General features: G+C 37.6%; 1 long non-coding RNA gene across 2 annotated transcripts in view; it reads left to right on the top strand.

The window, feature by feature from the left end:
* The window catches only part of LOC125691589 (uncharacterized), a 38109-nt gene that overhangs the window by 9889 nt on the left and 2194 nt on the right, over nucleotides 1-26026 (top strand). The window contains exons 2-4 of one of the 2 annotated variants that reach the window (XR_007376172.1): nucleotides 2926-3108; nucleotides 5548-5644; nucleotides 5965-6154. This is a non-coding gene — a long non-coding RNA (uncharacterized LOC125691589). Of the gene's footprint in view, nucleotides 1-2925; nucleotides 3109-5547; nucleotides 5645-5964; nucleotides 6155-26026 lie in introns of those variants that run through there. The other variant, XR_007376173.1, reaches the window with a different exon arrangement.

Raw genomic sequence — 26026 nt, 5'->3', positions numbered from 1 at the left:
CAACTCAATTTGTGAGCAATACTCAAAATGGGGGAAAAAACAAGAACAACAGGGGGAGGCAAATATGTCTCAAATTTAGAAGGCAGGCAAGTATGAACAGCAGCTGCTTACTGTCTCAAGTAGCAACAGTTACGTATGCTATCTCTTATTCCATGAAGGGTGGGAAGCACGTAGTTTGTGCCCTTGTACAGTCCTCTGCCTCTTTGTAGCTTAAGTGTATTCTCTCAGACAGAAGCTCCAATGACTTTCTTAATTTGAAAGCTGTAGCTTTTTGCTGTAATTCCTCCTTTTCTTGAAGCAGACTCTGCAGGAGAAAGAGAAATTGCTTTTTGAGGCAACACCAATAAAGAAGAGCATGGCCGTGGAAGAGGGCTGGCAGAAAAGAACTGAAAGGGAACAGCATCTAGCATGCCGTGGGATCACAGGGCAGGGAGGTATATTTGGCACAAGTGACATCAGAACAATAGCCTTCTAAAGTTGCTGGAAAAGTATTCTATGAATTGCACTGAGCTAGAAAATTGTGGATTTTTGTCATTAGGATAAGTGTGGCTTTAGCACCTATGATAACCAGAGGCACAGTAGCTGTAATCCTGCAGTCCTGCACAATCACCTCATGTTGAAAAGCCTTTCTTACAGTGAGTTAAACTTGCATTATGGTCCTGATAAGACCTGGTAGGCATGGGAGTTCTCGAAGGTTTCCAGGCATCATCACTTAAAATACGTAGAGGTCACATACTCCATAGGCAAGAGTGAAAGTAGTACTTTCTATCCATGCAGTCCTCTTCTGCATCGCTCTGGGTTCTGGTTATTATTCTGTGTATGCCACACTGTGAGGTGATAATAATACTCTACAGTTAAATGAGAAGGTTTTAGCAATGGACCTAGCAATTCTCCTAATTGAGCCAGAAATGAGCTTCTAGGGTTAGGTATTTCCTTTCTGTTTCTCAGTGAAGTAGCTTTTTATTTATTTTTTTTATTTTTTATTTTTTTTCCTTCCAGGAACGCTGTTTATAAAGCCATTTATTCCTAAAAATACCAATTAATTTCTTGTGTTAGAATATCTTATTGCAGCCAAATTCAGAAAATATATGAAAGGATTTAAATGAGAATTCTATATCTTCAGCAGCCATCATAAATTAAAGAAGCTGGGACTAGAATTGTTTCTCATGGTTCTAAATGGCTGCAGGGCAAAATCATTACATGAAGCAGCTTGTCACTTCTCAGTGCAAGTGCATATTATACCTGTGGTCCAACACTTGGGCCCAGCATTCCTTCTTCAAGGAAGGCACAAAAAGAAATGCAGCCACACTGATTAACTCCTGTACAGGAACTGAGTCAGAGACATTAGCCCTGAAAAAGCAACAACAACTTAGAATAATGTTACCCAAGCCACAAAAGCAGAACTCACGAATATGTGTTTCTAGGGACACTGGCATGACAATGTATGGGTATGATCACTGTACTGTGGTCCTTGTAGACTGTCTCAGTAGGGAGGGTTAATATAATTTTATAAATTCATGTGCAGGCATGGGAGGTGAACTTTGCCTCCACTGGCAGCTGTTGGAAAACTAGGCAACATTAGAAAGAGAAAATAAAAGTAAAAACACAACTGGAATTCTTGCTATGGCAAAGTGCAATAATACAAACAAAAAGAAGACAGCATTGCAGGAAAAAGCAGCAGCCTAGATGAATATTTAAACCAAAGGAACTTACCTATTAATTCATCAGGTGTGGATTCCTCAGTACAAGAGAGATGTGGACCTGCTGGAGTGTGTCCAGAAAAGGGCCACAGAAATGTTCCAAAGAGCACGTTTCCTATAAAGACAGTCTGAAAAATTTGGGGCTTTACAGGCTGGAGATAACACAAAAATGTGCTTCCTAAATATACAAGGGATGTTTTATAGTCGTCTAACTGCTAATATCTGTATCAAGGTGTTCATTTTTAACATATATAATTCTTATACTCTTTCAGGAGCAAAATATCCAGTTCTAATTTATGCAAGTTTCATTTACTATTATTCATTTATTATGCAAGTTTCCTTCACAGTGGACGTACGCTATTTGACAAGATATTGGTCATTACTCTTACCAAAGAGCTATTAAATTGTAATTTACTGTTATACACACAGTGACAAAGAATGTGAATAACTTACATCAGGTAAACTGTAAAGTCAAAACAGGTGTATGAGTATCATGTTGAAAATATAATGGAATAACTGAAAATTCAAACATGACCTTCCTGATTTGAAGCAGTATCACCCAAACTTTTGGTGTGGCTTCACAAGAGGTGAAAAATAGTGCAGGTTTTGTTTAGTTCTATTTGTAAGTGATTGCCTGTAATTTCATGAAATGAATTTGTTTGAAATTGGTGCTAGTTATGTTACTAGAGGAGAAAAAATGGAGTCCAAAGTATTGCTATAGGAGCAAATAAGATGTAGGAAGAAAGGAAGACTCTTCCTTTCAAAGAGGTCTGTGTGTCTTGAAAAAAAATGGCAGCTTTTGTGGAAGAACTTCCTTCCTGGAACCTGGAAAGTTCCCAGCTGACTCATCTCATTCCCAGCTTTCATTGCTATATTTCCAAATGCTTAAAGATGAGACTGCACCATTCTTTTCTTATACACTGTCTCATACTGACTTTTTTCAAAAGCCAGTCTGGAAGTTGAACCCTTCTGACCAGAAATATGAGCTGATAAGATGTTATACTTCAATAATCACAATGATTTTCATCAACTAAAATCCAAAATTTTTGGAGTCCTTATAACCAAATGTACATGTCGGTGCAGAGGAAAGTATCTGCAGTTTGAATGGTGTCTCCTCCTGGTGTGCTTGATTTTATTCTGCAGAGCTGAACTGCTGCACTCTCCGTTATCAGTCTTATGAATTACTGCATAGGAGATTGAAAGTACTATTGTTTTCTTCCCCTAGGTGAAAGAGTGGATATATAAAACTGATAAACACGGACAACTTTATCTCCTCCCAGTTCCAGTGTGGCAGCCAGAGGATGTAACTCAGGAGGAAAAAACATTCAGCTTCTGGGGAGACATATCCTAGTCAGCTCACTGGCGCTCATCATCACACTATGCTAAGAGTTGGGGCATTTGAGCTAAGGTGAGTTTTGTTTCAAGTGACAGTAACAAAGTGCCTTACCCCTGAAAAAGAGAGGACAGAGGAGTCCCTTCCAACCCAAACCATTCTATGATTCATTCTAAGTGTGTGTGTGATGAGAGTGCATTTCTGTAAATTATAATCTATCCTGCATCAGTTCCGTACCAGCACGTAAACCAATATGCAAGTCTGAAATAATTATGTGGCAGAGTAATTGGTAGTAACAGAACACGTAATATACTGAACAAATGACTGTGTATGTTTGCCTTCTTCAAAACCTGGGTATTTCTGCTTCATGGTTAGTAAAGCACTTCAGATGTCTCTTTTCATGTTATAATATGTCCTAAATTATAGACTCTTCATACTACTTATTAAAAACTTCTTTCATCTCACAAATGCTATTTAATTTCTAGACACGTGTGGAGAGACATTAATATTCTGTCTTTCAGAAGTGTGCATGGTATTTCTGGCAAGTTATAATTTATGAGCTATTGCCACTAACTGCAAGATATTCCCATTTAAAGAGATAGTGTTTCCAAGCAAAATCATATCAATTGCTAAGTTTTGCAAAACCAAAACAAAGGGAAAGGTATTTAAAGCTTTAAATTAGTAGTAATATGTTTCTGAATCTGTAAAAATCTATGAAAAAAGCTATCATAGAAAAATGCAGAGTAATCTTCAGTTCCTTCTTGGATTTATGTGAGGAATCTTTGATTTCAAGTGTTATGTTTAATGCCCTGCAAACAAGCACTATTCTATTTGAGCCTAAAAGTTTTCCAGGATTAAGTTATTCCATAAATTTAATTATCAATTCAAAAAATTATACAGAATAATGTGTATAAATGTGGTTTGGCTAGCATCCCAAAAGGCACATCGCTGTAACAGTTCTCTGTAGTTACACTTGCGTTATTTCTCCTTTATCAGTTTTGAATAGACCACAAAAATCTCCCAGCCCACTCTGCCTCTGTGGTCATAGAATCAATCATAGAATCATTAAGGTTGGAAAAACCACAAGATAATCAAGTCTAACAATCAACCCATCACCACCATGCCCACTAAACCACATCCTTATGAGCCACATCTACACGTTACTTGAACACTTCCAGGAACGGTGACCTCCACCACTCCACTGGGCAGCCTGTGCCAATGCCTTCCCACATCTGAGAAAATAGAGGCAAACTCCCACCTTATCACAACCTCTTTTCAGGCAGCTGTAGAGAGTGATATGGTTTCCCCTGAGCCTCCTCTTCTCCAGACTGAACAATCCCAGCTCCCTCAGCTGCTCCCCATAAGATTTGTGCTCCAGAGCTTTCACAACTCAGTTGCCCTTTTCTGGACATATTTCAGAGCTTCAGTCTCTTCTCTGTAGTGAGGGTTCCAAACCTGAAAGCAATAGTCAAGGTGCAGCCTCATCTTGAGCTGAGTTTAGGGGGTGGTAACTTCCCAAGTCCTGCTGGTCACTGACACAGAGATCTGCATGCCAAACCCAAACCCACAACTACCAGGGAACCTACTCCTTATTTAATCTCCCAGCAATGTAGCACAGGAAAAATTCTGTACTTAAATGCATTTTTGAAGTGACATGTTGTGCCACCTGACTTTAGATGATTGGGTACCTTCTGATCTAAGTAGCTGGAATTCCATGCAGCGCCTTGGGAAATGTCCTCAATGAGGCACTTCCTAAATGAGCCCATTAGCAGAGCTTGTACAAGCCTTTTTTGGATTTAAATATTTTTGACTACACTGGATATGCCTCCAGGCAGAATCCCTATCTCAGTGTCCCCTTGAATGCGTGTCATTCTCATGTTCAAAGCACAAGACTCAAGACAGGTGTCAGTCAAAGACTGAGATTTTTTACTAGACAAGCCTTTTATAAATGTTTCTCATCAGAAATTCCAAAACAATGAATTGAAGAATTAAATGTTACATGAGAAAGAAGCTGAAACACTCAGATGGTGTGTGGATGATGTGGGGGAATTCTTTTCCTCATAGCAGTTTGGCTGAATAATTTGCTTGGATGTATCAATCTTAATCCTTGTTGTTTTGTTGGGACTTTTTTATAACTAATTGTCCTCATATCAGCCATTTTTCCTGTATGTTATTTCTTACATTTTCCTATAGCATCTGTTAGTCAGAAGAAACAGCTTCATCTGAATGGCATGCCATTGTTTTTGTTGGCACTGCAAGGGATAAAGAAATATTCAGTATGCATAAGAATAGAAATCCCCCATTTTTAACTCTACTTCCCACTCTACTGTTTAGCCAAAGTTACTGAATTACATTATAGTACGTCATAAAATAGCAGATAAAAATAAATGTGCAGGGATTTTCCAATCTCCGTTTCCCTGATTAATCCATGTGTACTTCAAACATCTTGAAAACAGCAAAATGCACTGAAATAAAAGACAGAAGTGCCTCAACAGATTATGGTATTTTCTGCAGAGATGAAAATGTGCACTTGCTACCATAAGAAGGCAACTTCAGTCACCATGAAGTTTGGTCAAGAGCAGAAGGCTTCCTATGCCAAGTGATTCATGAGGTAACACCGTATATCAGATTGCCTTTGTCTAAAAGTGTTAGGATCAGAACTTTTACCAAGAACATAATCATTTACTTGTTGTTCTTCCCACATTTTTTAAGAACAAGGAGACTATTTCTTCACATTTAAATGATTTCCTTTTATCTGTGATTACACATCTTCTTAATAGCCTTCTTAAAAATGCATCACTGATCTTTGTGATGTGTGTAGTGTGCTCTTCCGCTGTATGTATAAAACAATTACAGAGTTATCATCTTTCTCTTTGTTAAAACTGGTGAAAAATTGAAATGTAAAGGTTTTGTGGTATGTTTTTTTGACAGTATTGTCAAGGCATGTTCATGGCTGCCTAAGCCACACCATATAGATCTTTAATGAAGACCTCTACAAAACCTCTTGTGTGTTGAGAACTTCAGAGATGTAGCAGAACATGCAAGAGAGCTGAACAACAGAGATAGGATTCTGTGGCAAACAGGAAAACAGAAGAAAGAGAAAGCGTAATAGAGAATTAGGTCTTAGAAGAGAGCAGAAACTGTAGAGAAGCAGAAGAAAGTTGGTGAACCTTTTGCTCCAACTCAGACACAGAGGTAATGTTTCTTCCTACAAGAATGAGTAGACAGAGAGGAAATGTGTTTGAAATATCCATTCTTACCCACTGACTCTGAGCTAGCTGTAAGGTTGAGTATTTTTATGCCTTTTCTATATTTAAGGGCTGTTCAGAATCTGCTGGTGCTATTACTGATTTGTTGACTCTCCTCTAACCTCTGGCTGAGCTTTTCTTCCAGTCTTGTGTGAAGACTACTTCTGGTCCCATTTTTCTCATTTGCATGCTTCTGTCACCACATAGTTGATTGCAACTGGCTGCCCTCTCCAGGAGGTGGGCCATAGCTGGTTATCCCCATGCATTATTTGGGCACCTGACTATGTATCTTTTCCACTTACCCTTCTCACGTTGTATTTGAGGCTACTTTTTCAGTTTTTCAAGGTTATTTTGCAGTCTGCTCCTCCCTTCCAAAAATGGTTCATTCCTTTCATTTAGTACTGTCTCAGATTTTGTCAGCACAGCTTTCGTCGCATCACTGCATCATGAGAGAAAGTGCATGAATAATATTGGGTGACTCATCTGTTTTCCTGTCTTTATATTACATTAATTCTTCTGTGAGAAACACTCCTGACTCCAGCTTTCCAACTATGCCCATTCATGCTGGAAATTCCTTACTTATATTAATTTTATACAACAGTATGTCAAAAATCTTACTGAAGTCAGGACAACATGACAGTTACAGCTCCTCCTCTACCATTTAGACTTGTTAAACTGTCACATAAGGAAGGATAATTGCGCATAATTTGTCCATATCAAAATGTGTTGGCTTCTCACTCATTGCATTGCCATTTTCTCTGATTGTTTCTTCTGGTAATTTTTCAAAAATGGAAGATTATCTGTCTGGACTGTAGTGCTCTCACTCTTTCTGCCCGTATTTTGAAGGTAGGCACTCTGTACCTGTTTTTCTGTCAGCTTGGACCGTAGCACTTCAGTCAGATCTTCTCAAATGGAAGGAAAATTAAATCTTGTATTCAGTAAAACCCAAAGCCCAGAATTCAGTCTGTCTATTGTACGTGGCCAGAAGCATGTGGGGAGAGAATGAGAGCAAAGGAAGGCTGCTGGGACTCTTACCAGTGCTACCCTCATGTCCTTCAGAGATGTCTTAGGCAGCAAAAAGCTGCAAGCTGTCGCAGTGATCCACATCAGGTCTTAAGTAGAGGTCATGCATGGTTCATAGTTCCTACTTGTTCACTACCAGTTCTCTGCATTTTTACTGCTAATGAGAGCATTCTTCTTAAACTTTTAAAGTTTTCTTCTCTGACTTCAATGATCCACATGTCAGCCAAGGAAACATCATCTAGAATAAATTGCATAATGTCCTGCAGGTCTGCTATATGTGACCATCATAGAATCATAGAATGGCCTGGGTTGAAAAGGACCTCAAAGATCATCTAATTTCAATCCAGAACACTGTCTTCCAGTACAGATGATTTTAAAATTTATACTTCCAGAGTAACTACATTTCTACACAAAGCAAAATATGAGATAGCTTTCTTCTCTGTTGTTATAATAGTTCATAGAATCATAGAATGGCCTGGGTTGAAAAGGACCTCAAAGATCATCTAGTTTCAGCCCCCCTGCTGTGTGCAGGGTCGCCAACCACCAGACCAGGCTGCCCAGAGCCACATCCAGCCTGGCCTTGAATGACTCCGGGGATGGGGCATCCACAACCTCCTTGGGCAACCTGTTCCAGTGTGACACCACCCTCTGTGTGAAAAACTTCCTCCTAATGTCTAATCTAAACCTTCCCTGACCCAGTTTAATACCATTCTCCCTTGTCCTATCACTATCCACTGTTGTGAACAGCCATTCCCCCTCCTGTTTATATGATCCCTTCAAATATCAGAAGGCCACAATGAGATCTACCTGGAGCCTTCTCTATTACAAGCTGAACAAGCCCAGTTCCCTCAACCTTTCTTCATAGGAGAGGTGCTCCAGCCCTCTGACCATCTTGATGGCCCTCCTCTGGACTCATTCCAAGAGCTCCATGTCTTTCTTTTCTTTCATGGTTGTAACAAATTAAAAGTAGCTTGCCAAATGGCATGTATGGGATAGATATTTATAGGAAAGGGTTAGTTTCCTAAGATGAGTTTTCATTTTGAAAAGTTCACTTTTGCATTACTGTCATGTAGAAACATAAACTTATTTTAAAGTGTGAATGTCAGTACTGGAAATAATGATCCTGTGGGTGAAACCATTAACATGGATTTCTTGAGGAGGATTTATGGAAGATCTTCATATCTAGGAATTACAAGGACAGAAGAAAGCACTGACTTGAAAAAATTGATGATTCTATGTGGCAGATTAGCAGGTTGAGTTAGTAGATATGCAGATGATATCTTTAAGGCTTTAAAAAGATTTGTGTTGTAAAAACTACAACCAACTTAATTGGTTTTTTAAAACCTTTGACTCTGTTCACAGTGGGACAGTGCGAAATAATAGGCATTCTGGTATAATTTACAAGCATTATTTCAAAATGGAAGAGAGGACAAAAGGACATACTGAAAGGAAATGAAAACTGATTATTTATTTCAAAATTGAAAAAAAAAAAGTAAATGCTGAGGGCAGCTCAACAGTTTTGTGTTTCAGGATAGTCCAGTAACGTTTGTAAGTTTTTAGACAAGTTTCAGGTCAAAGTATCGTAACATCTGATGGACAAATATAGTGAACAGATACTTGTCATTCCAGAAGTAATGTCTTCTATTTACTTATGTGAAAACTCCAACAGATACAAGGAGCACAGTAATAGTATTTGATAGAGCAAATTCTCAGCTACAAAACACAATTTTTCAACATAGCCACCACCATTAACAACCAGCAATGAACATGAGCATGCATGCCAAGCTCATGAAAATCTGCTTAGCCATTAAGAGCATGGCTTGTCTTTTATGCTGCTGTTGCCACTGCTGAAACTCACCAACCAATCTCCAACTGTGTTCACATCCACTGTTTGGTCTCCATAAACATTCAGCAAGAACCAAAGAATGTCGGGGGATGCAATTTTTTTCTGCATGGAGGAATTTAGTCATGCAAAAAGATAGTTTACACATGGTACAGAAGTCCTACATTGTAAATTCAGATCTTTTGCTATTTGTGAACAAATCTTGGCTTTGTTAAGATTGCTTTCTTTTACATATTTGGAAATAGTACTGCAAATTCAAGTATTATATTGTTTCAGTGCTATATAAAAGCCAGAATAGCTGTTTGCTATTCGCAGTAAGTAGTATGGGGAACTCTTTTTACATTAACTGACCTTTAAAAGCTTCATCTTCTTGACTAGAAACATCCTAGAATTCAGTTCCCTTGCACATCTGTAAATGAAGGGCCTTAATGTATACTAGACCAAAAATATGTATAGGTAAAAAATTCAACTTTTTGCTTAGTTTCTATCTGTGCGCTGTGGATTATTTTTGCCTTCAGTTCATGAAGATTTGTTCTACATAAATTAAGCTTTTATTTTTTCAAAGCTTTCTAATCTAAACAACTGTGAGATAAGTTTTCATTAGTGTAACTGATGGAAGTAAGGTGTTTTATCAACATGGAAAAGAGTTGTCTGAACTGTGGTTTGTCAAGTTACAAATCATCATTTTGTTGAGCCAGTCAAGAGTTTGAAAAAAGTGTAAATGTTAAGTTTTCTGCTGGTGACTGGCTCTAGGGAAAAATCTCAGGCTGAGGATCACAGGCATTGTCCCTTTTCCTTCACTCCTTTGTCCAGCCACTGTGCCTAAAGGCGTGGGACTTTGCACACACAAGAGAGGTGGAAACAGTAATTGCAAAAGGCAGCAGTCATCTATTCATCATTTGGGAGTGTTAGATTTCTTGACGTTACTGTCATCATTGCCAAGGCTAACACTGCGTGCAGTAATAGAACATACTGTGATTTGAAGAGCAGGACTAGTTGCTGCCTGTGAATATATGACTTAATGCTTATAAATCCATGTGGCCCTAAAGTTACTAAAACATGCTAACCCCACATAACCCGAAATTTGCTGAAACATGCCTTGTCTGACAGAAAGCTAGCTGGACTGAATCTTCACTACTGCTGTAGCTTAAAACAGTGTGTGTGTCTATTTTCTGAGCTGTACAGAAGGCAACCTCTTTCAGACAAATAAAGCAACCTGCAGTAGAACAGCAAAAGGATTGACTATTTTAAAAAAAGCTTTTATTGTTGCTGTCAATAGCATGACTAAGATGATCCTTTACTCTGAGGTAAAGATGAGAAATATTTGATTTCTAGTTTGTTGAAACAAGCAGTGCTTTTTCCCACTGGCTTGAGGAGCATCAAGGCTCAACTGCAAAGCATACTTGCTGAATTACAAGTTCTGCTTTTGCTCCCAGTTTTAGGAAGATTCCTTTAGGTCATTCTAATAGTAGTATAATGTGGGTTTTGTTTTTTATTTTATCATGTTGCATTTCTATCAACAATCAAATAGTGTTTTACATGAGTCTGAACTTGTCATAAAAACATTGATATTAACTCATGTAAGAGTAGAGAGATTAAGGAAACTAAGGCAAAGCAATTGAAGCAATATGCATAAGTGAAAAGTTTAGAATGCCTGTGATGGGTTGTCTTCCATTTGCGAATTAAATTAGTTACGTTCATTTCACTTCAATAGCAATCTAAGAATAAAGATGTACTTTTTCCTTCCAGGGGATTAGAAGCTTAAGAATGTGTGTGTCAAACACAGCTTTTCACTTTTTGATATGACATCATCCTGGGAACTGCTGAAGTAATTTTTATCTTGCAGTGTGCAGTCTCTTTCAGAGTTCAGTTTGACCAGTTTGTTGATATTTTAGCTGTTTCATTCTGTCCACATAACCGAGCATGGACAAAGCCTAAAGCTCTGGCTTTACCAAAGAAAGCAAAGCAAACATTTTTAATAAGGGGATTTTTAGTTAAAATAAGTCAATGTCTTTGGTACCAGCAAAGGAATAGTAGCTCTAAAATTTTCTCTATGTTACAGTGATTACTGTGAAGAAAGGACTTGAATATGAAGAAATAAAAATTTTTGAGTCGACAGATACAAGATGCACCTTGGGTTTGTTTGAACCACCTTTCCCTCCAGATTGCCATTGCCTTAGCTTGTTTCTGTTGCTGTCTCCTCCAGCTGTTGTTGTTTTTCTTGTTTCCCACAATGCATATTTGAGTTGGTTTGAAGACATATAGTGATACTTGGATTAATATGCTCCAGTTTGTTTGGCAGAGCCAGTGAAGGATGGAGTATGTTTACCTGCAGATGTTTATTTGAACAGACAAAAGGAACTGTATAAATTCTCATCTGTCTATTCAGCAGATTGACTGTAGCTTATGATACTGATTTACGTTATAGCTTATAATTTTATAGTTTCAATCTTCAGATCTGAACACTCAAAATTCTTTTTCTTGATGAAAGCTGAGCCTTTCTGAACTTTAAAAATACTCATAAACTGGAATTCTTTATAAGATCATCTGAAAAAAATCTGTCTAGTGTGGCTCCTGGGAAGTGCTTATTACTTTTTTCTTCCTTTTTTGTAATCACACATTTAGTTTTGTATCATATTTTCTCAACTATTAAAATATTTATTTTCTGAATTCTGATCAGTATTTCACATTTTTTCCTCTCAAATTTTTCATGAAATCCTGAAATTTAGACACATGTTGTCTCTACAAACAAAAACCAGATGTTTTGGTTGTTACGTGGCATTCTCTATATTCCTTTTGGGCGTATACGTTTGTCCATATACAGTTTCAGGGCAATCAACATTAGCTTATTTGAATATGATAAGTCCTTTGAGGTTTCCCAATCTTTTCTCTACCTTTTTTGAAAGTCAAATCTACTTAGTGTTGCAAGTAGATAACTTTAGCAGAAGATAAACATATCTTGTTAAGAGCAGGTTGTACAACACAAATGAAAATGTTTCAGAAACTAAGCAGAAGAAAAGATTGGTCACAAATCTGTTTAATTAACTTTCTTGCTAACCGATTACCTTTGCATTGTGGAAGAGCCTCTAGTATCAAAGTGCTGCTCTGCACAGCATTTGTTTCTTACTGAAATATCAGCTATTAACAATTGGACTCAAGACAACGGGGACTCGTAGTTACATGCCTGAGCCCAAACTCACAAAAGTAGCTTTCATGCTCAAACAATAGTTGTTCATTTTTTGGCAACAAAATGAAACAAACCACGCTCAGCGAGAAAGGCATGCTACATCTAATACCAGCTACTTTTGTGAAATCTATGCAGAATTTTAGAATGACAGAATTTCTCGAAGCACGCATTTTATAGCAAATCTTTGGTAATTATCACTTAATTTTGGTAGAAGAAAGGGGTGAAAGGGCAAAAGGTTTTATTACTGCTAGTGCTAGTGCTAGGAGCACTGTATCAGCAGAAGCTGAAGTGCTGTATAATTTGGTTGTGGATTTTTACCTTGTAATATCTCTGCTTGTGTGTTATCTCGCCATTAGACTCATTTTTCTGTGCTGCCATTTTTGTGCAACACTTTCCCTTTTAAACTGCCTGCTTTTCTATCTTAATTAAATTTAATAACAGCAGTGGTAGTTTATAGGGGACTTCTTAACCTCATTTAATGTCAGACCATTTATACTAGTTTGAGGAAGGCTGTGAAAATGTTTGCATTAATCCAATTACTTTGAAAAGGAGCAGACTTCACTTGTGTCCGATGGTATCAATAAAGGCAAAATCTGCATGAAAGGTCAAACTTCCTATCTGTGCAAATATGTAGAAACATTAGGGATTTTTCTAAGTACACTGAAGATAGTGAAATATCAACAATAGAAAGAAGGAGCCCATAACTATGCTTTTCCTTTTTTTTTCTTTAAATAGTAAAAAAAAAAAAAAATAGAGATGAAAAGCTGTCAGTGTCGTTAATAATTCCATCATGCCATTCAGACAGAACTCCAAGTAGAGAACAGTTGCAGTATTGTTGGTTTTTTTTGCTTGTTTGGTTTTTTTTGACCTTTTTTTGACTTGACAAAGCTCCCTATGGCCTGAATAATGTATTTAGCATTATGCAGCACTCTTGAAGTTACATAATGAGACCAAAATCATGCTCTTATTGAAAATAATTATCTTTTTGGCCCAACCAGATGTTCAGCCCTTCTGAGAAAGCCACCATGAAAAAGTAAGAAATCACAGAAAAGTAAGATTGAAAGAGATGCTAGAGGTCACCCAGTCCGTTCTCCTTCTCAAGCAAAGCCAGTACCAGAAAATGACAGGATTTCAGTGATCTGTCAAAGATGGCAGCTACCAGCACAGCATGCTGAATTTGTGAGGTGCAGCAAAGTTAAGGAGGGATGCAATTCCTCAGTTGGAAGTGAAAGGGAAAATTCAGCCCTAACAAGATAAGCTGCAGACAAGGATGGTGGGCTGTGCTGAGAAAATCTGACTGAGGAGCAGAAGGAGGAAAATCACTGACAGCATCAGGGGACCATTGTAACTGGTCAACTGGTAAGTAAAGTAGGAAAATTTCAAGGCTGAGGCAGGAAAATGTTTCTAAGGGTTCCTTTTCTGTAGCAGACATAACTCTCAAAGATTTCAGAACAGGAAAGTTAAAATATTTTCTTCCCAGAGCATTGCTGAAGTCTTGCACACCATAGTGGTATATAATAGGTAGCTCTCTGCCCAGCCTTCTGAATTCTCTAAATCCTGCTGTTGAACTCATAAATCACCCGCAGATCTGGCCAACAGATTCAAGGATATTGAGGTCCTGACTGAGTCTTCTTGGTTACGGATACAAACAATACAAGGGTACTGTATGTTCTAGTATTTCTCAAAGGTAATTTAAAGTAACTTTAGTTGTTTGCATACAAAAAAAAAAAAATAAATAAAAATTAAAAATCCAGCACTAGATTCCCTATGACTTCCTAGTGCTTCCTAGAATTGCTTCTGGGACAAAAATGGGTGACATTAAGGTAGCCATTATCTGGACAAATTTTTGTTAGATGAACCAATTTACATGCAACTCCTGTTTCTTGTCCTTTACTTAGCATACTTTCTCTTCCTTTCCTTATATGCTGTGCTACAAATCTCATTTCTTACAAGTATTGCCACATATCTGGCTTCTTCTCAACTTTAGACATTCAATTAACTTCCTGCTTGGTTGAAAACCAATAGCTTACCCTTGTGCTTTCAGCTTGTGTATTTTATCTGTGAGGAGTTAAGTGCTTCACACCTGTGTTCCATTGTCTACAGCTGCCTCTGTTACTGATAGATTTGCTGTTTGCATCCACTGAAGTGGAACAAGTGCTATGCTGCTACTCTGATTTCAACTAGATCTACATTTCTTCTTGAAAAAAAGAAGAATTTCCATTAGTAGTAAAAGAAGCTTAGTAGGTCTAGCAGGAGTTTTTCACCATGTATATCTGCATACAGTATTGTATACATACAGTTCTGTATACAGAATCTTTTCTTTATCTTTTACCAAAAAAAAAAAAAAAAAGGAAGGAAAAAAAAACAGATGAGAGTTTTAATTAGAAACTTGCAGAAAACCACAGGACAATTGTTTTGATTTTTACAAAATCAAAACTAAAGGAATAATCTGTCTGTACAGCTGTAGTATTTTGCTCTGCATTGGCTCATTTGGAATGCAGGTGACCTCTGGAGAGGCTTCCTTGCCCTGAAGTAGCAAAGCCATCTTGGGGCCATTGATCTTCATAGTCTAAGCTTCATGCAGAAAAGGAGAAGGATGGATCACAGGAGATGCTGTCATAAATCCAGGTTACACAGGAATGACCAGATGCAGAGAAGAGACTGTCCTGCACCAAACAGAACATTTTTGAGCATGGTCCATCCAGTAATTTCAGTATATATCTCAGTGCAGAGTGTTCCATCTTGTCACCAGCTTCTCATTAAATACAAATACACACTGATCCGTATATTAGATCAGGATTGGTGTGGGATTTTTTAATAGGAGCTGCAGCTTAATATCTTTGCAGAATTCTTATAACAAATAGGATCGTTTGGATGATCACCACAAAGGAATGAATAGCGCTACAGATACTGAAGTAATAAGGACAATTTAAATTATTTTGATCTGAAAGTTAAATGGAAGTAGGAGATAATGTGAAGGGTTCTGTAAGTTCAGTATCTTGCAGTCCTAGCTTGAAATTGTTAAGGTTTCCTTTTTGTATGCCAGCAAAAAGGTGAAGAGAAAAGGGCTCCAATTTGAGAGACAACATTTGCACTAGTTTTACTGGCTGTTATGAGAAAGGCGCTATAAATTAACTTTGATGGTAAGGCAAACAAATGCAGATCACTGAGCTTAAAAAGTTAACTCTTACAAGATACAACAGTTCTGGAGCTCTCCCTGGGCTCATTTTATCTGACTGGGAAATTAGCACAGCTACATCATTCCTGTAACCTTGTGAAGGCCAGCTGAATTGTGGATACCAGCTGAAGTATCATTGCTTCATGTTCTCTACAGGGAGTTTTACTCATCAATTTCTGCCTAATTTCAGTCAAGATGAGCATTCATCTGTGTCCTTATCCCTTTGTAATGACTGTATAGGCATCTGAGAGGATGAAGATGAGGAACCAAAGTTACACCCAGTTGTCCAGAACTAATTGTTGGGAAAACCTTTTGTGTTCTTCTGTCCTGTGTAACTGCAGCAACATAAAAACAAAATAAAATACATCACTGCCACAGTTCCATGCCTATCCTTAAAAAGGGCCTCCTGCGGCTTTGTTCTTCTCCCTGCTTGCTCATTGTTTTCTCTTCATTCTGATACCAATCTCTTTTTCAGGATATTTTACCCAGACTCCAGGTTTACTAATTTTGGATTGAATACTTATTTAAAATATTAATTAAAATTATGGGAACACTGATTGAATCCCAGTATCTTCTCATAGTAAGTCCTCCATGTTATGGCATTGACTTAGGTCTTAATATATCAGGTATTGTAATGGAGAAAATGTGTGTTTCAGTAGATCATGTGAGTAATTAACAGCCTATATAGGAATTTCCTTGACATCTAGGAGGTATAAATCTGAAAAATATTGTAGATGACTATCCGTGCCTTGTCCCAGTTTGCCACATCAACTGGGATGCACACACTGTTGAGGAAGGGGCACAGTCTTAAGATATGGAATAGAGTTAGCTCCTACATCTCCAGCAAAATCTCATGCAGAATACCTTTACGCCTGCAGCCTGTTCTCAGCGTACTTGAAGATGCAGTTAGTATCTTGCAGGGGTAAGTGCCTTTGGAAGACAGATGGAATTACAGAAGGCTTTCCTGGGATCAGAATACAAGAATATGCTGTGAAGCACACTGAGATGAAGAGAGGCTTTGAAAGTTAAAGGCAGATAGGAGTTAGGATGAGATTTAAACAATGAAAAAATTAAAAAATAATCCTCAGTGTCAGCGTGACTCAAAAGCAAACAGAAAGGATACCTCAGGGTTACAGATGACATAAAAGAAGAAAGGTCAATTGGTAGAAAGAAAGGCAGGGAAGAAAACTCCTTCAGGATGATGTCAGTTTGATAGATATGTATTTATAAAGTTTGCCTGAATTCAATAGCAATAAATAGAATAGGCTGAACCACACTACTTTTACAAACAACTTGTATTGCTCAAAACTTCAAAAACAAAATATGAAGATGGATCATAGAATCATAAAATGGCTTGGGTTGGAAGGGACCTCAAGGATCATCAAGCTCCAACCCTCCTGCCACAGGCAGGGCCACCAAACTCGGTATCTAATACTAGACTAGACACCTACACTTCTGGTGTTAAGTCTGTGTCTTGAGTAAATTCTGTTTTCTGTCCAGCTTAGGAGTCCTCTGGTATTTGTTGCCTACCTTTCAGAACTGGTTTTCAGATGCAAGTCTTTATTCTTCCTATTACAAAAAGAAAAGAGAATACACGTGAATAATAGCATGAGAGTTAGAAATGATGAAAGTAAATTATGTGCCTCAGAAATAACAAAGTTGTTATAGTCTGCAATAGAAATTTGAAAATTTTCTTGTTGGTGTTCCAAACACTGAAGCATAAAACAGCCACTGTCAGGGAGGCAAGCAGAAAGAGAATCGGATGGTAAATGTTAAGTGTGGGAAATCCTTCCCAGGCACCACTTGCTGTGGTGTGTGAAATTTATTGTAGTGCCCCTTCCCCTTCTGTTCCTTAATGTGGAGCATTACTTAATTGATCATTTAACTGGATATTTAGAGCATAATTGGGAAATGACATAGATTACATGCTCTGTTTCAGACTGACTTATTCAGGGAACTGACACTTTGAAAACCAGGTATTTCCAGGTGTTAGGTGCCCTAAACTCCATTTAGCAATGTGGTAGCCAAAGAAAGTGAGTACCATGAAATGTAGCCTCTCTTTTCCTCCCTTAATAATGCAGTGCAATGTAGAGGCATTTTAACTAACTAGGCACCTAATAGTCAGATTCTCTGTCTGACTTGCAGAGAACTTCCTTGGTTACCAACAGGAATACTGAGGAAATTGAAATGCTTAGACCTGTTCCAGGATATAGAAATTAATGTAACTAAATACAAGCTCCTGAGCACAGCTTTTTGTTTTTTTTCTTTCTTCTGAATGAATACCGTTACATAGAAATACCACTGGATGCAAACATGTTTTCTGTAGATGAGTTACCACTGTTATCATTACAAAGGCACCTAGCTCTTTTAACACAACCTGGAGATGTTCTCTCTGCTCCTTTTGACTTCTTTGTATAAATAGTAAAATATATGTTCAGAAAAGTTCTAAAACCTTTTTATTTTCTAACTGGCAGATGAACTATATGCATTTCAGATGCAAAAAGAAATTGATTGGGAAACTTAGTAGATCAAATACATTAAGAAATTGTGTGAAAGTATCCGATTGCCTTGTGTTTAACTCACCACTTCTGAAACCATTTCCTATGTTGGGAGCATTTGGGAAAGCTGTCCTCAAAGTTCTGCTTCTTATTTGGGGGGGAACAGGCGCACCTAAATTGATCCACTGGATTTATAAGCTTTCTTGGAATTCCATTTGTAATTTTCTGTATGTTAATGGCAGTTTCCCTCTTAAATTCCATGGAATTTGTTCCCTAATATGTGCAAACCACTGAATTGACTCAGGTGTTTGCAGTGCCCCAAGAAGGCAGAACCCATGAAATGTTTCTTTAAAAACAAGGTAACTGCATAATGAATTCAGTACAACTGTGGATGTTGCCTGTGCTTTTCTGACAGTCTGTTGCCACTGACTTACTGATCATTTGCTTTTTTTAAATTCTGCTTGCTTTTTTTTTTTTTTTTAACATCTCCTGTCTCCTATATTTATGTTTCTTTCAGTTACGAGGCTGTTTGATAAAGATCCACATGGGCTCCTTCCAACTTGAAAACAATAATAACCATTCAAATTCTGGAACCTGCAAGTGTGCAAACAGTACCTTTAATGTTTGAAGCCAGCAGGCTTCAACACTGCCCAGTGACACTGACTGCAGCCCTTCTATCACTACACTTACTTCTACTGTTCTTTGATGTGAGAACTTTTAAAATTAACTTTTACTTGATTTAGCTGAGGTTGTTCACAACACCTATTTCTGCTACCTTCAAAACTGCTGAACAGCCATATGCTACCAAGCCAGAGCAATAAAACATATGGAGACAGTTTGGGGCAGTATGCAGCCAGCTGGCCAAAAAGATTTTAGGAAATCCATCTTTATTCTTGATGACAAAAAAAAAAAAGAAGAAAAAGATAATGAAGGGAAATTTTAATGGGACATATTTGAAAAAAAAAAAACAACAAAAACATCTCCAAATAAATATGAATTGTTTTAACTCTGTGACTCCCAGCAAAGGCGTCTATTCCAAATACCCTGTTTTAATAGTATCAAATTTAGTTATTTTGTTAATGATCCTGGAGTAACTTAAGCTGATTGACTCTTTTATTTCACTGACTTTAGTGATTTGATCTGAGGTCTTACTGTCTTTGTTACTTAGTATTCTGTATTTACCTGGAAATACCAAGAGAGTTTTCACATTGCAGAACATTCATTGAATGCAGTGATAAGATTTGTTACTTATTTACAAGATTAATTAAGTTCATTGCAGAGCATTTACTGAATGCAGTGATGGGAATTGTTACTTATTTATAAGATAAATTAAGTTTCCTGGTTCTATATCTTTTTCTACCTAAAAGGCTTAAGCAGGATCAGCCCACACTTTTTGATAACATGGAAAATTAGAACTCTTTAGTCAAAATATAGGCGTAGAAATTGTCTCTGTTAGTTGATAATCTGCTTGTTATTTTCTGGCTACAACAAATGCTTTCTTGATGTTTTCTGTGTTTTGTTTTTTTTTCCTGTAGTCTTACCAGCTGGTTTGCCCTACATTTCTTTGCAATGGCATTCCGTGATCACCTGACATACACTTGTTTTGTGACAGGATAGTGGTAGCACAGATTTCTCAGCAAGTTCTGGCTTAGTGTCATTTCCTTCTTAGTAACTTCTGTGCTTTCTGATACTTATGTTTTTGAGGAAGCATAAAACTGCTGTTGTTCAGATCAGTGCCCAAAACAGTTCGTTGCAAAGCAACCTTCACCTACGAGTCCTTAAATGGAGTCTTAACAATTTACCATTTAAGACATTACCTTTACTAAATAAACTTTCCATAGGAAATATTCCTTCCGCTCTCTCAGAGTAGATGCTAATATAATGGTTTTGAATTATATTTTTCAAAGACTCACCAAAACCTCACGATTCACTGTTTATTCTTTCATGATTTCTTTGCAATTCTTTTCTGTCTTATGCTGTCCTCTTCAAAGGGTAATGGTTCTGCAAACTTCTCAGACAAGTAAACTATAAATAGTCATCCACTTACCTCTTCTCTCATTAACTGTATAAAAGACTTGCTGCACTCTGTGCTGTTTCACAGGAAATACTTGAAAACTTTTCTCCTACATTTTCATATAAATATATACATATAAGCATACATATATATACATGCATATGCATATAGATGTATATATTTAATAACGTCTCTATGTATGGAATTAATTGCTAAAGTTGTTAGAAACAGTATGGGTGTTAAGACAATCAGTTTTAAAGATGATCTTTTATAAACTTTTTTTTCTAAGCTTTAGTACCACTTTTGTAGTACTTTGTTGTTTTTTTATTATTATTTACTTAGATTACATCAAAACTAGTCATCCCTTTGCATCTGTAATCGTGGACTGTTAAAACAGTCATGTAATTAGAAATTGCAGAATGAGCTTGTGTGCTTAAATAAATAATGGCAATTGTTTGATTTTCTTTTCATAATTGATGACAAAACATTGATTTTAAAAGTTGTTCTTTACATTTGCATTTATAATTCAATGATGCTAAATATTTGTATTAATTATTTTAACTGCTAGGGACTGCAAATCATGCCTCATCTTACCATTTTCTTTCTTTGTTTTAAATTTCTGCTGCAGAATGAAAGGGGCGAGATTTACATGAAAAAGCAAAATCTCTTAGACCAGATGGTAGATGCAAAAGCAATGGACAGACTTCCAGGCACTCACTTCTGAAGCAGAGGCATGCTGCAGTGTGGCAGAGACTAGGGACAGCTGTCCTGAGTTGCCAGGAGTAAGCCCTTGATGAGAAAAGTGTACTCTGCACTTGTAGCAAAGAGGGGGTAACAGAAAGATGAGGAATACAGTGTTAGACCACCTTGTCTGTAACAACATGGTGACCATCTTTCTTGATTAGTCTTAATCTTAAAGCTTCCATTAGCTTCCCAGAGCCAGCAAAGGAAATACTGCACTAGAAGTAGTGTCTAAATAGCTGGTTTTTGGCACCAGCTTTATTTTTTTCACGAGAAGATGTTCCTTATCTCATCTTCTTATTTATTGCCTTGAACATATTTCTAGAAATGACTGCTGGCCAGAAGCACGTTCACGAAGACTGTCACCAAAGTACTTGACAGTAAGAAAGAGCAGAACTGTATGACATGGCAGTTCTATAATGATACATTAGATTAATAAATCATCAAAATGAGAGTTTCCAATAATACATTACTGAAAAGACCTTGTGGACCAGAAGTAGATTAATTTTAATCATACAGTCTCCCCAGCAAAGGCACACATAGTGGAAGTAGATGACATAAAGCTATTAAAAAGGAAAGAAAATCAGACCGTAATTACTGTTCCTCTGTGTTCAACAAAAAGTAATTGTTTCATCTTCTAGTATTTGCACTTCATTTGCTTTGTTCTGCTGATGGGTTGTGATTATGCTAAGTTTACCAAGATTTGACAAGCTGTCTTGCAATCAGGCAACACTGTTTCTGTGAATAGACTTCGGAATGACTAATATGGCCAGGTATGGTTGGTGCTACTTCCAGTCAGACTCAATGACCTGGAATCCCTTTTGGAAGTTGTTTCACTCTTCCATGGTTTACTGTTTGTGCATATCTTAAAGAGATATGAGGACAGTTAGCATTAGGTGCCATTCCCTAAGCAAGATTTGAGCAGATCCATGTTAGAAGCAAATAAATGCTAAGATAGTGAATCTCAGAATTTAAACTTCAGCAACAATCCATATGCCAGAGAGATTACAGGTGGAAATGTTGATGTATCTGTTTTTCACCCCGTTTCATGCTACCTACTTACTATTGCTTTCTTCAGCCCAGCTTAAATGTCTTAAAAGATGATGATTTTGCAGGATTCCTCTTGGCAGGTGTTTAGTGATATAGATGAGCTTGCCATTCAGTAATTGCATAGCCTGGATAGTTGAAAAAATAAAGTAGTTCACAGCATTAGCTGCAGATCTAAGTGGGTCATGCCATGCAAATGTCTTTGATTAAAACCACAAGAGACACTGCTGTGTTTGTAAAAAGCACTTCAGTACAAGTAATAGAAATCTAAGTGAATATAACAAGCACTTGTGTACCCAAGTGCACGTGCTGAGCAAATGCCAACAAAGGAAGGGTTGGCTGAATAGATCGATAGAGATTAAATATCTGTGCCTTCAAAAGAGGACAGAAGTATGATATGATTTATTTTTATGGAAAAAATCTGATCCTTGTTTTCAATAACAGAAAAGGTGTTCTGAGCATGGATATACATCACCAGCTGCTATGAATTTACAGATTTAGATGATCGGAACACTTCTCCTAGAGAGACAGTTGGGGTTGTTCAGCCTGAAGAAGAGAAAGCACTGGGGAGACCTTATAGCAGCCTTCGAGTACCTAAAGGAGGCTTACTGGAAATCTGTCCACTTTATCAGGGAGAATAATGATAGGAGAAAGGGGTAATGGCTTTAAACTAAAGAAAAGGAATGGTTTTAAACTGAGACGGGAGGTTTAGGTTAGATATTAGGAGGAAGTCTTTCACTCAGAAGGTGGTGACACACTGGAAGAGGTTGCACAAGGAGGCTGTGGATGCCCCATCCCTGGAGGCATTCAAGGCCAGGCTGGATGTGGCTCTGGGCAGCCTGGTCTGCTGGTTGGCGACCCTGCACACAGCAGGGGGTTGGAACAGGATGATCATTGTGGTCCTTTTCTATCCAGGCCATTCTGTGATTCTATGGTTCTCTGGTTCTATGAAAGTAGATCTAGGTTAGGTGTTAGGAGGAAAATCTTTTCTCAGAAACTGGTGAAGCACTGGGACAGGCTGCCTAAAAAAGCTATGGCTGTCCCATCCCTGGAGGTGTTCAAGGCCAGATTGGATGTGGCCCTGGGCAGCCTGATCGAGTGGAAATTGTTCCTACTTATATCAGGAAGGTTGGAACTAGATCTTTATTTTGTAAATGCTTAAAGCAGACAATGAGTACTATTGTTTGCTTCTCTACTGCTGTGTCCTGAATCCAGAGTTTGTTTTTCTGCCTATCAGCACTAGCAGATGCTTTTGTTATGACAGTGCAAGTGAGAACAACTCTGTAGTCTGCAGCTACCACTGCAAAGTTTGCCAGAGTTACAAGGCAGAGGCAATGGTTTGAGAACTCAAGCAGCATGTAAGTGTTGCAGTCTTTGTTGTTTCAAATGTGAACAGACTTAGTGTAAAAGTAAACTAGAATCTATAGCTTTGCTTATAGATTACTAGGAGGAGAAGAAATATTTCAGCATGTTTCTATTTTTTTCTGAGTGGATAGAACCTGTTTCTTTTATGTGTTGACCTACTGTAGAAGAAGAAAAAAAAAAAGCCTTGACCAGGGAGAACTGGGGGGGGAGTAAATGTGACTTCATAGAAATAAAGGAATCTCCTAGAATGTTTCATTCTGTGAGGTAAAGAGAGAGTAATAATCAGCAATAGCACAATGGGAAACTGACAGGGAGAGGCAATGGGGAAAATTGTATTGTCCTGGAAGGTCAGCATCTCTTAGCTGTGCTACACTTATTCTACAAAAGGGTTATTGAGTGTAACCCCCACCTTGATTCTATAGTTTGTTTGCAGGTTGCCAAAGAGCTGACTAGTCAGACATAATACCATTGCTTCATGAAAACAGTGCAAATAAACTGTGGTAGGATGTGATGTCCATTGCCTGGATGAGCTCAGTTTAGCGTGTGTTCTTTGACTCCACAAAGGTAATTCTTATGAGGACACTTGATGCACAGGATGACTTGCATAACTATTTGGTTCCTCTGTAGCTTTTACTGCAGGAAATGTGTTGACCAACTGGAAGTGGTTTTGCCTCATAATGGTCTGATGTATGGTAACCTGAAGAAAATTTGCTGCTGGCAATCAGGACAGCCAAGTATCTAAAATTTACTTAAGAGCAATGAGAGGAGTTTGTGAGAGAAATTCCTGCACAATATGATGTTTCTTTTTAGATTGTAGATTGTAACTCTAAGATTTTTTTCACTAAATTTTTACTTTAGGGTAGAATAGGGCAGTGAGAGAAGTACATGGAGTGACAGTTTATCTTTTGCGTCACGATAAGTTTTTCTGCCTTTCTCCAATGAGTTGTTCAAAGGTTCATTCATCCTTCAGATCAGAGTTCTTACTCAGCTGTATTCGGATGGATGAGGTCAGGTTTGAGTATTTTTCTCATTGCATATGAGAAAAAGTGTTGATATGAGGTAACTGATGGAATTTTCTATGTATTTTTGTGCGCTTTTAATGTAAAATGATGTGGATTGTTCTGTAGATTTTCTCTACAGGGATGGCATCTTCAGTTTTCCTTTAGATTTCTAGTTGCTTCTTATGCTTTGTACTGTCAGACATGGCAATACAAGAATACCAGGTTACTATGTTAATTGTTGCAGTTGTCAACATACTTTCTTGCATGTATTATAATTTAGTTAGCATGTGTTTTCACTTGGGTAACATCACTGCTATTAGCAACTCTTTTCCTTACAGTGTGTTACATCTATTGCTGGCCAGTGAGAACATAAGGACGACCCAAGATAGAATGCAATGGGCAAATCTAGTGGATTAAATTATTGCATATATTAGTCTGAACAACTTCAACTGAAATTATTTCAGGAATGAACCTGATCCAGTATGTGAGTAGAATTGTTATGACCAGTGATAGCTTCTCTTTTACTTCTACTGTGAAAACTAAATACAAACTTTAATCTACGTGGGAGTGATTAAGGAGAGATTAGCCCATACACACAAAACCAGATCTTTGGCTAGTGTTAGCAACCCCACTGATTTCAATGCATATGCAGAAGCAAATGTCATTCTCTAATGACCTCCAATGAACCAGTACTACAGTTGGTTTTCCACAATATTCTTTGCAGATCATTACGCTGTTTAATGAGTAATCTGTTGCTGTACAGGCCAGAATGGAAGTGAAGTATTCAGGCTGCCTTGCAGATGGTATTAGGCTGAAATTAGTCATAATACGATCTGAATATAGTAGAAGTAGTGAAATTGCTTGACAACTAATTAATAGTTAGAAGTTTGATCAGATGCCTGCCTTTTCTGAAGACTAAAACATTCTATATAAGAATTTCATGCTTTTTTTTGCCCATCACACTATGAGAGCTTTGTTCCTTGACAAACTAGTATGCCTGGTGGTCTGCTGCCACCGGGTCCTTACCAATTCTTATAGACTTTCTGGTGATGTGAAGGAAATAGAATTACCTTTCTGTTTTTTCTTGAGCTGTGCATTGCTATCTCGCGACTATTAATTCAGTATGCCACTTTGTTGATAAACTCTGACATGGTAGGAAGCTTGATTTGTTACTAATTGAAGTATCAACACCATACTTTCATCTACTTTTTTTTTTTCTTTCAGGGCACAGACATGGAAAATAAGATTTTTTTCCCCAACCAGTGCAATGTAGCTTGCTTGCTTCTTGTTTGAAGAAAGAACCCAGAGGGAAATATATATATATATATATATATATATATATATATATATATATATATATATAAAATATTCATTTCTGCAGGAAATCTACTCTACTCTAAGAAGCTTGAATTTACACCAATCTTTTATGTCTTTCAAAGGCTACTAGAGTGATCCCTAATACAATCCCCCCTCACGTCCCCCCACCCCCCCACCAAAAAAAAAAAGAAGAAAAAAAAAGTGGAAGCAGTCTAAAATTTTCCTGCAAATTTTTGCTGCTTGGCAAAACAGCTCTGTTGCAGTCATATCTATCATGTCCTTAACCATCTTTAGAATTTGGCAATAATGTGGATGTCAAAACTGTTTAGGTGTCTCAGTAAGAAGTCATCTCTAAGAGGGAAAACCATATTGCTCAAAGATTTGTCTCCTTCAAAGTAAGAAGCCTAGCTGCTGATTACTTAAAATTATATTGCGCTATTTATCTTCCAAGTTTGAGGGGACCCTGGCAGCCTGATCTAGTGGGTGGTAACCCTGCCAACAGCAGGGGGTTTGGAACTAGATGATCTTTAA

The sequence above is a fragment of the Lagopus muta genome, chromosome 4 (genome assembly GCF_023343835.1).
Source record: "Lagopus muta isolate bLagMut1 chromosome 4, bLagMut1 primary, whole genome shotgun sequence".
NCBI lineage: Eukaryota > Metazoa > Chordata > Aves > Galliformes > Phasianidae > Lagopus > Lagopus muta.
The sequence above is the reverse complement of the archived record's forward strand: the minus strand, read 5'-3'. Positions and strand labels throughout refer to the sequence as shown.